Here is a 12545-nt window from a genome sequence, read left to right as displayed (position 1 = left end):
CGTTTTTTTCCTCGGGCAGCAAAAACACTCGATTTTTAAAAACAGCTAATAATAATATTTTTAAACATGGAATTCCACCCCGAATCACATTCCAGCATCCGTTGTTACATTTGAGAAAAAAAAAATTTTTTTGCTCCTGGGCAGCTTTTTTTCTGACCGCGGCATCACGCGTTTTCTTCCTCTGGGAGCAAAAACACTCGATTTTTAAAAACAGCTAACAATAACATTTTTAAACATGGAATTCCACCCCGAATCACATTCCAGCATCCATTTTTACATTTGAGAAAAAAAAATTTTTTTTGCTCCTGGGCAGCTTTTTTTCTGACCGCGGCATCACGTGTTTTTTCCTCGGGCAGCAAAAACACTCGATTTTTAAAAACAGCTAATAATAATATTTTTAAACATGGAATTCCACCCCGAATCACATTCCAGCATCCATTTTTACATTTGAGAAAAAAAAATTTTTTTTGCTCCTGGGCAGCTTTTTTTCTGACCGCGGCATCACGCGTTTTTTTCCTCGGGCAGCAAAAACACTCGATTTTTAAAAACAGCTAATAATAATATTTTTAAACATGGAATTCCACCCCGAATCACATTCCAGCATCCATTTTTACATTTGAGAAAAAAAAATTTTTTTGCTCCTGGGCAGCTTTTTTTCTGACCCCGGCATCACACGTTTTTTCCTCGGGCAGCAAAAACACTCAATTTTTAAAAACAGCTAATAATAATATTTTTAAACATGGAATTCCACACCGAAACACATTCCAGCATCCATTTTTACATTTGAGAAAAAAAAATTTTTTTTGCTCCTGGGCAGCTTTTTTTCTGACCGCGGCATCACGCGTTTTTTTCCTCGGGCAGCAAAAACACTCGATTTTTAAAAACAGCTAATAATAATATTTTTAAACATGGAATTCCACCCCGAATCACATTCCAGCATCCATTTTTACATTTGAGAAAAAAAAAATTTTTTGCTCCTGGGCAGCTTTTTTTCTGACCGCGGCATCACACGTTTTTTCCTCGGGCAGCAAAAACACTCAATTTTTAAAAACAGCTAATAATAATATTTTTAAACATGGAATTCCACACCGAAACACATTCCAGCATCCGTAGTTACATTTGAGAAAAAAAAATTTTTGGCTCCTGGGCAGCTTTTTTTCTGACCGCGGCATCACGCGTTTTCTTCCTCTGGGAGCAAAAACACTCGATTTTTAAAAACAGCTAACAATAACATTTTTAAACATGGAATTCCACCCCGAATCACATTCCAGCATCCATTTTTACATTTGAGAAAAAAAAAATTTTTTGCTCCTGGGCAGCTTTTTTTCTGACCGCGGCATCACGCGTTTTTTTCCTCGGGCAGCAAAAACACTCGATTTTTAAAAACAGCTAATAATAATATTTTTAAACATGGAATTCCACCCCGAATCACATTCCAGCATCCATTTTTACATTTGAGAAAAAAAAATTTTTTTGCTCCTGGGCAGCTATTTTTCTGACCGCGGCATCACGCGTTTTTTTCCTCGGGCAGCAAAAACACTCGATTTTTAAAAACAGCTAATAATAATATTTTTAAACATGGAATTCCACCCCGAATCACATTCTAGCATCCGTATTTACATTTGAGAAAAAAAAAATTTTTGCTCCTGGGCAGCTTTTTTTCTGACCGCGGCATCACGTGTTTTTTCCTCGGGCAGCAAAAACACTCGATTTTTAAAAACAACTAATAATAATATTTTTAAACATGGAATTCCACACCGAAACACATTCCAGCATCCGTATTTACATTTGGGAAAAAAAATTTTTTTGCTCCTGGGCAGCTTTTTTTCTGACCGCGGCATCACGCGTTTTTTCCTCGGGCAGCAAAAACACTCGATTTTTAAAAACAGCTAATAATAATATTTTTAAACATGGAATTCCACCCCGAACCACATCCTAACATCCGTAGTTACATTTGAGAAAAAAAAATTTTTGGCTCCTGGGCAGCTTTTTTTCTGACCGCGGCATCACGCGTTTTTTCCTCGGGCAGCAAAAACACTCGATTTTTAAAAACAGCTAATAATAATATTTTTAAACATGGAATTCCACCCCGAACCACATCCTAACATCCGTAGTTACATTTGAGAAAAAAAAATTTTTGGCTCCTGGGCAGCTTTTTTTCTGACCGCGGCATCACGCGTTTTTTCCTCGGGCAGCAAAAACACTCGATTTTTAAAAACAGCTAATAATAACATTTTTAAACATGGAATTCCACACCGAATCACATTCCAGCATCCGTTTTTACATTTGAGAAAAAAAAAATTTTTTTGCTCCTGGGCAGCTTTTTTTCTGACCGCGGCATCACGCGTTTTTTCCTCGGGCAGCAAAAACACTCGATTTTTAAAAACAGCTAATAATAATATTTTTAAACATGGAATTCCACCCCGAATCACATCCTAACATCCGTAGTTACATTTGAGAAAAAAAAATTTTTGGCTCCTGGGCAGCTTTTTTTCTGACCGCGGCATCACGCGTTTTTTCCTCGGGCAGCAAAAACACTCGATTTTTAAAAACAGCTAATAATAACATTTTTAAACATGGAATTCCACCCCGAATCACATTCCAGCATCCGTTTTTACATTTGAGAAAAAAAAATTTTTTTTGCTCCTGGGCAGCTTTTTTTCTGACCGCGGCATCACGCGTTTTTTCCTCGGGCAGCAAAAACACTCGATTTTTAAAAACAGCTAATAATAACATTTTTAAACATGGAATTCCACCCCGAATCACATTCCAGCATCCGTTTTTACATTTGAGAAAAAAAAATTTTTTTGCTCCTGGGCAGCTTTTTTTCTGACCGCGGCATCACGTGTTTTTTCCTCGGGCAGCAAAAACACTCGATTTTTAAAAACAGCTAACAATAACATTTTTAAACATGGAATTCCACCCCGAATCACATTCCAGCATCCATTTTTACATTTGAGAAAAAAAATTTTTTTTGCTCCTGGGCAGCTTTTTTTCTGACCGCGGCATCACGCGTTTTTTTCCTCGGGCAGCAAAAACACTCGATTTTTAAAAACAGCTAATAATAATATTTTTAAACATGGAATTCCACCCCGAATCACATTCCAGCATCCATTTTTACATTTGAGAAAAAAAAATTTTTTTGCTCCTGGGCAGCTTTTTTTCTGACCGCGGCATCACGTGTTTTTTCCTCGGGCAGCAAAAACACTCGATTTTTAAAAACAGCTAATAATAATATTTTTAAACATGGAATTCCACCCCGAATCACATTCCAGCATCCGTATTTACATTTGAGAAAAAAAAATTTTTTTTGCTCCTGGGCAGCTTTTTTTCTGACCGCGGCATCACGCGTTTTTTCCTCGGGCAGCAAAAACACTCGATTTTTAAAAACAGCTAATAATAACATTTTTAAACATGGAATTCCACCCCGAATCACATTCCAGCATCCGTTTTTACATTTGAGAAAAAAAAATTTTTTTTGCTCCTGGGCAGCTTTTTTTCTGACCGCGGCATCACGCGTTTTTTCCTCGGGCAGCAAAAACACTCGATTTTTAAAAACAGCTAATAATAATATTTTTAAACATGGAATTCCACCCCGAATCACATCCTAACATCCCTTTTTACATTTGAGGAAAAAAAATTTTTTTGCTCCTGGGCAGCTTTTTTTCTGACCGCGGCATCACGTGTTTTTTCCTCGGGCAGCAAAAACACTCGATTTTTAAAAACAGCTAATAATAATATTTTTAAACATGAAATTCCACCCCGAATCACATTCCAGCATCCGTTGTTACATTTCAGAAAAAATTTTTTGCTCCTGGGCAGCTTTTTTTCTGACCGCGGCATCACGTGTTTTTTCCTCGGGCAGCAAAAACACTCGATTTTTAAAAACAGCTAATAATAATATTTTTAAACATGGAATTCCACCCCGAATCACATTCCAGCATCCGTATTTACATTTGAGAAAAAAAAATTTTTTTGCTCCTGGGCAGCTTTTTTTCTGACCGCGGCATCACGCGTTTTTTCCTCGGGCAGCAAAAACACTCGATTTTTAAAAACAGCTAATAATAATATTTTTAAACATGGAATTCCACCCCGAATCACATTCCAGCATCCGTTTTTACATTTGAGAAAAAAAAATTTTTTTTGCTCCTGGACAGCTTTTTTTCTGACCGCGGCATCACGCGTTTTTTCCTCGGGCAGCAAAAACACTCGATTTTTAAAAACAGCTAATAATAACATTTTTAAACATGGAATTCCACCCCGAATCACATTCCAGCATCCGTTTTTACATTTGAGAAAAAAAAATTTTTTTTGCTCCTGGGCAGCTTTTTTTCTGACCGCGGCATCACGCGTTTTTTCCTCGGGCAGCAAAAACACTCGATTTTTAAAAACAGCTAATAATAATATTTTTAAACATGGAATTCCACCCCGAATCACATCCTAACATCCCTTTTTACATTTGAGGAAAAAAAATTTTTTTGCTCCTGGGCAGCTTTTTTTCTGACCGCGGCATCACGTGTTTTTTCCTCGGGCAGCAAAAACACTCGATTTTTAAAAACAGCTAATAATAATATTTTTAAACATGAAATTCCACCCCGAATCACATTCCAGCATCCGTTGTTACATTTGAGAAAAAAAAATTTTTTGCTCCTGGGCAGCTTTTTTTCTGACCGCGGAATCACGTGTTTTTTCCTCGGGCAGCAAAAACACTCGATTTTTAAAAACAGCTAATAATAATATTTTTAAACATGGAATTCCACCCCGAATAACATTCCAGCATCCGTATTTACATTTGAGAAAAAAAAATTTTTTTGCTCCTGGGCAGCTTTTTTTCTGACCGCGGCATCACGCGTTTTTTCCTCGGGCAGCAAAAACACTCGATTTTTAAAAACAGCTAATAATAACATTTTTAAACATGGAATTCCACCCCGAATCACATTCCAGCATCCGTTTTTACATTTGAGAAAAAAAAATTTTTTTTGCTCCTGGGCAGCTTTTTTTCTGACCGCGGCATCACACGTTTTTTCCTCGGGCAGCAAAAACACTCGATTTTTAAAAACAGCTAATAATAATATTTTTAAACATGGAATTCCACCCCGAATCACATCCTAACATCCCTTTTTACATTTGAGGAAAAAAAATTTTTTTGCTCCTGGGCAGCTTTTTTTCTGACCGCGGCATCACGTGTTTTTTCCTCGGACAGCAAAAACACTCGATTTTTAAAAACAGCTAATAATAATATTTTTAAACATGGAATTCCACCCCGAATCACATTCCAGCATCCGTTGTTACATTTGAGAAAAAAAAATATTTTTTGCTCCTGGGCAGCTTTTTTTCTGACCGCGGCATCACGCGTTTTCTTCCTCTGGGAGCAAAAACACTCGATTTTTAAAAACAGCTAATAATAATATTTTTAAACATGGAATTCCACCCCGAATCACATCCTAACATCCGTAGTTACATTTGAGAAAAAAAAATTTTTGGCTCCTGGGCAGCTTTTTTTCTGACCGCGGCATCATGCGTTTTTTCCTCGGGCAGCAAAAACACTCGATTTTTAAAAACAGCTAATAATAACATTTTTAAACATGGAATTCCACCCCGAATCACATTCCAGCATCCGTTTTTACATTTGAGAAAAAAAAATTTTTTTTGCTCCTGGGCAGCTTTTTTTCTGACCGCGGCATCACGCGTTTTTTCCTCGGGCAGCAAAAACACTCGATTTTTAAAAACAGCTAATAATAATATTTTTAAACATGGAATTCCACCCCGAATCACATTCCAGCATCCATTTTTACATTTGAGGAAAAAAAATTTTTTTGCTCCTGGGCAGCTTTTTTTCTGACCGCGGCATCACGTGTTTTTTCCTCGGACAGCAAAAACACTCGATTTTTAAAAACAGCTAATAATAATATTTTTAAACATGGAATTCCACCCCGAATCACATTCCAGCATCCGTTGTTACATTTGAGAAAAAAAAATATTTTTTGCTCCTGGGCAGCTTTTTTTCTGACCGCGGCATCACGCGTTTTCTTCCTCTGGGAGCAAAAACACTCGATTTTTAAAAACAGCTAATAATAATATTTTTAAACATGGAATTCCACCCCGAATCACATCCTAACATCCGTAGTTACATTTGAGAAAAAAAAATTTTTGGCTCCTGGGCAGCTTTTTTTCTGACCGCGGCATCATGCGTTTTTTCCTCGGGCAGCAAAAACACTCGATTTTTAAAAACAGCTAATAATAACATTTTTAAACATGGAATTCCACCCCGAATCACATTCCAGCATCCGTTTTTACATTTGAGAAAAAAAAATTTTTTTTGCTCCTGGGCAGCTTTTTTTCTGACCGCGGCATCACGCGTTTTTTCCTCGGGCAGCAAAAACACTCGATTTTTAAAAACAGCTAATAATAATATTTTTAAACATGGAATTCCACCCCGAATCACATTCCAGCATCCATTTTTACATTTGAGAAAAAAAAATTTTTTTGCTCCTGGGCAGCTTTTTTTCTGACCGCGGCATCACGCGTTTTTTTCCTCGGGCAGCAAAAACACTCGATTTTTAAAAACAGCTAATAATAATATTTTTAAACATGGAATTCCACCCCGAATCACATTCCAGCATCCATTTTTACATTTGAGAAAAAAAAATTTTTTTGCTCCTGGGCAGCTATTTTTCTGACCGCGGCATCACGTGTTTTTTCCTCGGGCAGCAAAAACACTCGATTTTTAAAAACAGCTAATAATAATATTTTTAAACATGGAATTCCACCCCGAATCACATTCCAGCATCCATTTTTACATTTGAGAAAAAAAAATTTTTTTTGCTCCTGGGCAGCTTTTTTTCTGACCGCGGCATCACGCGTTTTTTTCCTCGGGCAGCAAAAACACTCGATTTTTAAAAACAGCTAATAATAATATTTTTAAACATGGAATTCCACCCCGAATCACATTCTAGCATCCGTAGTTACATTTGAGAAAAAAAAAATTTTTGCTCCTGGGCAGCTTTTTTTCTGACCGCGGCATCACGCGTTTTCTTCCTCTGGGAGCAAAAACACTCGATTTTTAAAAACAGCTAATAATAATATTTTTAAACATGGAATTCCACCCCGAATCACATCCTAACATCCGTAGTTACATTTGAGAAAAAAAAATTTTTGGCTCCTGGGCAGCTTTTTTTCTGACCGCGGCATCACGCGTTTTTTCCTCGGGCAGCAAAAACACTCGATTTTTAAAAACAGCTAATAATAATATTTTTAAACATGGAATTCCACCCCGAACCACATCCTAACATCCGTAGTTACATTTGAGAAAAAAAAAATTTTGGCTCCTGGGCAGCTTTTTTTCTGACCGCGGCATCACGCGTTTTTTCCTCGGGCAGCAAAAACACTCGATTTTTAAAAACAGCTAATAATAACATTTTTAAACATGGAATTCCACCCCGAATCACATTCCAGCATCCGTTTTTACATTTGAGAAAAAAAAATTTTTTTTGCTCCTGGGCAGCTTTTTTTCTGACCGCGGCATCACGCGTTTTTTCCTCGGGCAGCAAAAACACTCGATTTTTAAAAACAGCTAATAATAATATTTTTAAACATGGAATTCCACCCCGAATCACATCCTAACATCCGTAGTTACATTTGAGAAAAAAAAATTTTTGGCTCCTGGGCAGCTTTTTTTCTGACCGCGGCATCACGCGTTTTTTCCTCGGGCAGCAAAAACACTCGATTTTTAAAAACAGCTAATAATAATATTTTTAAACATGGAATTCCACCCCGAATCACATTCCAGCATCCGTTTTTACATTTGAGAAAAAAAAAATTTTTTTGCTCCTGGGCAGCTATTTTTCTGACCGCGGCATCACGCGTTTTTTCCTCGGGCAGCAAAAACACTCGATTTTTAAAAACAGCTAATAATAACATTTTTAAACATGGAATTCCACCCCGAATCACATTCCAGCATCCGTTTTTACATTTGAGAAAAAAAAATTTTTTTGCTCCTGGGCAGCTTTTTTTCTGACCGCGGCATCACGTGTTTTTTCCTCGGGCAGCAAAAACACTCGATTTTTAAAAACAGCTAACAATAACATTTTTAAACATGGAATTCCACCCCGAATCACATTCCAGCATCCATTTTTACATTTGAGAAAAAAAAATTTTTTTGCTCCTGGGCAGCTTTTTTTCTGACCGCGGCATCACGTGTTTTTTCCTCGGGCAGCAAAAACACTCGATTTTTAAAAACAGCTAATAATAATATTTTTAAACATGGAATTCCACCCCGAATCACATTCCAGCATCCATTTTTACATTTGAGAAAAAAAATTTTTTTTTGCTCCTGGGCAGCTTTTTTTCTGACCGCGGCATCACGCGTTTTTTTCCTCGGGCAGCAAAAACACTCGATTTTTAAAAACAGCTAATAATAATATTTTTAAACATGGAATTCCACCCCGAATCACATTCCAGCATCCATTTTTACATTTGAGAAAAAAAATTTTTTTTGCTCCTGGGCAGCTTTTTTTCTGACCGCGGCATCACGTGTTTTTTCCTCGGGCAGCAAAAACACTCGATTTTTAAAAACAGCTAATAATAATATTTTTAAACATGGAATTCCACCCCGAATCACATTCCAGCATCCGTATTTACATTTGAGAAAAAAAAATTTTTTTGCTCCTGGGCAGCTTTTTTTCTGACCGCGGCATCACGCGTTTTTTCCTCGGGCAGCAAAAACACTCGATTTTTAAAAACAGCTAATAATAACATTTTTAAACATGGAATTCCACCCCGAATCACATTCCAGCATCCGTTTTTACATTTGAGAAAAAAAATTTTTTTTTGCTCCTGGGCAGCTTTTTTTCTGACCGCGGCATCACGCGTTTTTTCCTCGGGCAGCAAAAACACTCGATTTTTAAAAACAGCTAATAATAATATTTTTAAACATGGAATTCCACCCCGAATCACATCCTAACATCCCTTTTTACATTTGAGGAAAAAAAATTTTTTTGCTCCTGGGCAGCTTTTTTTCTGACCGCGGCATCACGTGTTTTTTCCTCGGGCAGCAAAAACACTCGATTTTTAAAAACAGCTAATAATAATATTTTTAAACATGAAATTCCACCCCGAATCACATTCCAGCATCCGTTGTTACATTTGAGAAAAAAAAATTTTTTGCTCCTGGGCAGCTTTTTTTCTGACCGCGGCATCACGTGTTTTTTCCTCGGGCAGCAAAAACACTCGATTTTTAAAAACAGCTAATAATAATATTTTTAAACATGGAATTCCACCCCGAATCACATTCCAGCATCCGTATTTACATTTGAGAAAAAAAAATTTTTTTGCTCCTGGGCAGCTTTTTTTCTGACCGCGGCATCACGCGTTTTTTCCTCGGGCAGCAAAAACACTCGATTTTTAAAAACAGCTAATAATAACATTTTTAAACATGGAATTCCACCCTGAATCACATTCCAGCATCCGTTTTTACATTTGAGAAAAAAAAATTTTTTTTGCTCCTGGGCAGCTTTTTTTCTGACCGCGGCATCACGCGTTTTTTCCTCGGGCAGCAAAAACACTCGATTTTTAAAAACAGCTAATAATAATATTTTTAAACATGGAATTCCACCCCGAATCACATCCTAACATCCCTTTTTACATTTGAGGAAAAAAAATTTTTTTGCTCCTGGGCAGCTTTTTTTCTGACCGCGGCATCACGTGTTTTTTCCTCGGGCAGCAAAAACACTCGATTTTTAAAAACAGCTAATAATAATATTTTTAAACATGGAATTCCACCCCGAATCACATTCCAGCATCCGTTGTTACATTTGAGAAAAAAAAATATTTTTTGCTCCTGGGCAGCTTTTTTTCTGACCGCGGCATCACGCGTTTTCTTCCTCTGGGAGCAAAAACACTCGATTTTTAAAAACAGCTAATAATAATATTTTTAAACATGGAATTCCACCCCGAATCACATTCTAGCATCCGTATTTACATTTGAGAAAAAAAAAATTTTTGCTCCTGGGCAGCTTTTTTTCTGACCGCGGCATCACGTGTTTTTTCCTCGGGCAGCAAAAACACTCGATTTTTAAAAACAACTAATAATAATATTTTTAAACATGGAATTCCACACCGAAACACATTCCAGCATCCGTATTTACATTTGGGAAAAAAAATTTTTTTGCTCCTGGGCAGCTTTTTTTCTGACCGCGGCATCACGCGTTTTTTCCTCGGGCAGCAAAAACACTCGATTTTTAAAAACAGCTAATAATAATATTTTTAAACATGGAATTCCACCCCGAACCACATCCTAACATCCGTAGTTACATTTGAGAAAAAAAAAATTTTGGCTCCTGGGCAGCTTTTTTTCTGACCGCGGCATCACGCGTTTTTTCCTCGGGCAGCAAAAACACTCGATTTTTAAAAACAGCTAATAATAATATTTTTAAACATGGAATTCCACCCCGAACCACATCCTAACATCCGTAGTTACATTTGAGAAAAAAAAATTTTTGGCTCCTGGGCAGCTTTTTTTCTGACCGCGGCATCACGCGTTTTTTCCTCGGGCAGCAAAAACACTCGATTTTTAAAAACAGCTAATAATAACATTTTTAAACATGGAATTCCACACCGAATCACATTCCAGCATCCGTTTTTACATTTGAGAAAAAAAAATTTTTTTTGCTCCTGGGCAGCTTTTTTTCTGACCGCGGCATCACACGTTTTTTCCTCGGGCAGCAAAAACACTCGATTTTTAAAAACAGCTAATAATAATATTTTTAAACATGGAATTCCACCCCGAATCACATCCTAACACCCGTAGTTACATTTGAGAAAAAAAAATTTTTGGCTCCTGGGCAGCTTTTTTTCTGACCGCGGCATCACGCGTTTTTTCCTCGGGCAGCAAAAACACTCGATTTTTAAAAACAGCTAACAATAACATTTTTAAACATGGAATTCCACCCCGAATCACATTCCAGCATCCATTTTTACATTTGAGAAAAAAAATTTTTTTTGCTCCTGGGCAGCTTTTTTTCTGACCGCGGCATCACGCGTTTTTTTCCTCGGGCAGCAAAAACACTCGATTTTTAAAAACAGCTAATAATAATATTTTTAAACATGGAATTCCACCCCGAATCACATTCCAGCATCCATTTTTACATTTGAGAAAAAAAAATTTTTTTGCTCCTGGGCAGCTTTTTTTCTGACCGCGGCATCACGTGTTTTTTCCTCGGGCAGCAAAAACACTCGATTTTTAAAAACAGCTAATAATAATATTTTTAAACATGGAATTCCACCCCGAATCACATTCCAGCATCCATTTTTACATTTGAGAAAAAAAATTTTTTTTTGCTCCTGGGCAGCTTTTTTTCTGACCGCGGCATCACGCGTTTTTTTCCTCGGGCAGCAAAAACACTCGATTTTTAAAAACAGCTAATAATAATATTTTTAAACATGGAATTCCACCCCGAATCACATTCCAGCATCCATTTTTACATTTGAGAAAAAAAAATTTTTTTGCTCCTGGGCAGCTTTTTTTCTGACCGCGGCATCACGTGTTTTTTCCTCGGGCAGCAAAAACACTCGATTTTTAAAAACAGCTAATAATAATATTTTTAAACATGGAATTCCACCCCGAATCACATTCCAGCATCCGTATTTACATTTGAGAAAAAAAAATTTTTTTGCTCCTGGGCAGCTTTTTTTCTGACCGCGGCATCACGCGTTTTTTCCTCGGGCAGCAAAAACACTCGATTTTTAAAAACAGCTAATAATAACATTTTTAAACATGGAATTCCACCCCGAATCACATTCCAGCATCCGTTTTTACATTTGAGAAAAAAAATTTTTTTTTGCTCCTGGGCAGCTTTTTTTCTGACCGCGGCATCACGCGTTTTTTCCTCGGGCAGCAAAAACACTCGATTTTTAAAAACAGCTAATAATAATATTTTTAAACATGGAATTCCACCCCGAATCACATCCTAACATCCCTTTTTACATTTGAGGAAAAAAAATTTTTTTGCTCCTGGGCAGCTTTTTTTCTGACCGCGGCATCACGTGTTTTTTCCTCGGGCAGCAAAAACACTCGATTTTTAAAAACAGCTAATAATAATATTTTTAAACATGAAATTCCACCCCGAATCACATTCCAGCATCCGTTGTTACATTTGAGAAAAAAAATTTTTTTGCTCCTGGGCAGCTTTTTTTCTGACCACGGCATCACGTGTTTTTTCCTCGGGCAGCAAAAACACTCGATTTTTAAAAACAGCTAATAATAATATTTTTAAACATGGAATTCCACCCCGAATCACATTCCAGTATCCGTATTTACATTTGAGAAAAAAAAATTTTTTTGCTCCTGGGCAGCTTTTTTTCTGACCGCGGCATCACGCGTTTTTTCCTCGGGCAGCAAAAACACTCGATTTTTAAAAACAGCTAATAATAACATTTTTAAACATGGAATTCCACCCCGAATCACATTCCAGCATCCGTTTTTACATTTGAGAAAAAAAAATTTTTTTTGCTCCTGGGCAGCTTTTTTTCTGACCGCGGCATCACGC

General features: G+C 36.9%; 1 protein-coding gene across 14 annotated transcripts in view; it reads right to left on the bottom strand.

The window, feature by feature from the left end:
* Positions 1–12545, bottom strand: part of PACS1 (phosphofurin acidic cluster sorting protein 1) — a 73046-nt gene that overhangs the window by 7477 nt on the left and 53024 nt on the right. The gene's annotated exons all lie outside the window — the stretch shown is intronic.

This window comes from Pantherophis guttatus, chromosome 18 (genome assembly GCF_059756535.1).
Source record: "Pantherophis guttatus breed Tessera chromosome 18, ASM5975653v1, whole genome shotgun sequence".
Lineage (NCBI taxonomy): Eukaryota > Metazoa > Chordata > Lepidosauria > Squamata > Colubridae > Pantherophis > Pantherophis guttatus.
Note: the sequence above shows the minus strand (reverse complement) of the source record. Positions and strands in the feature narration are given on the sequence as shown.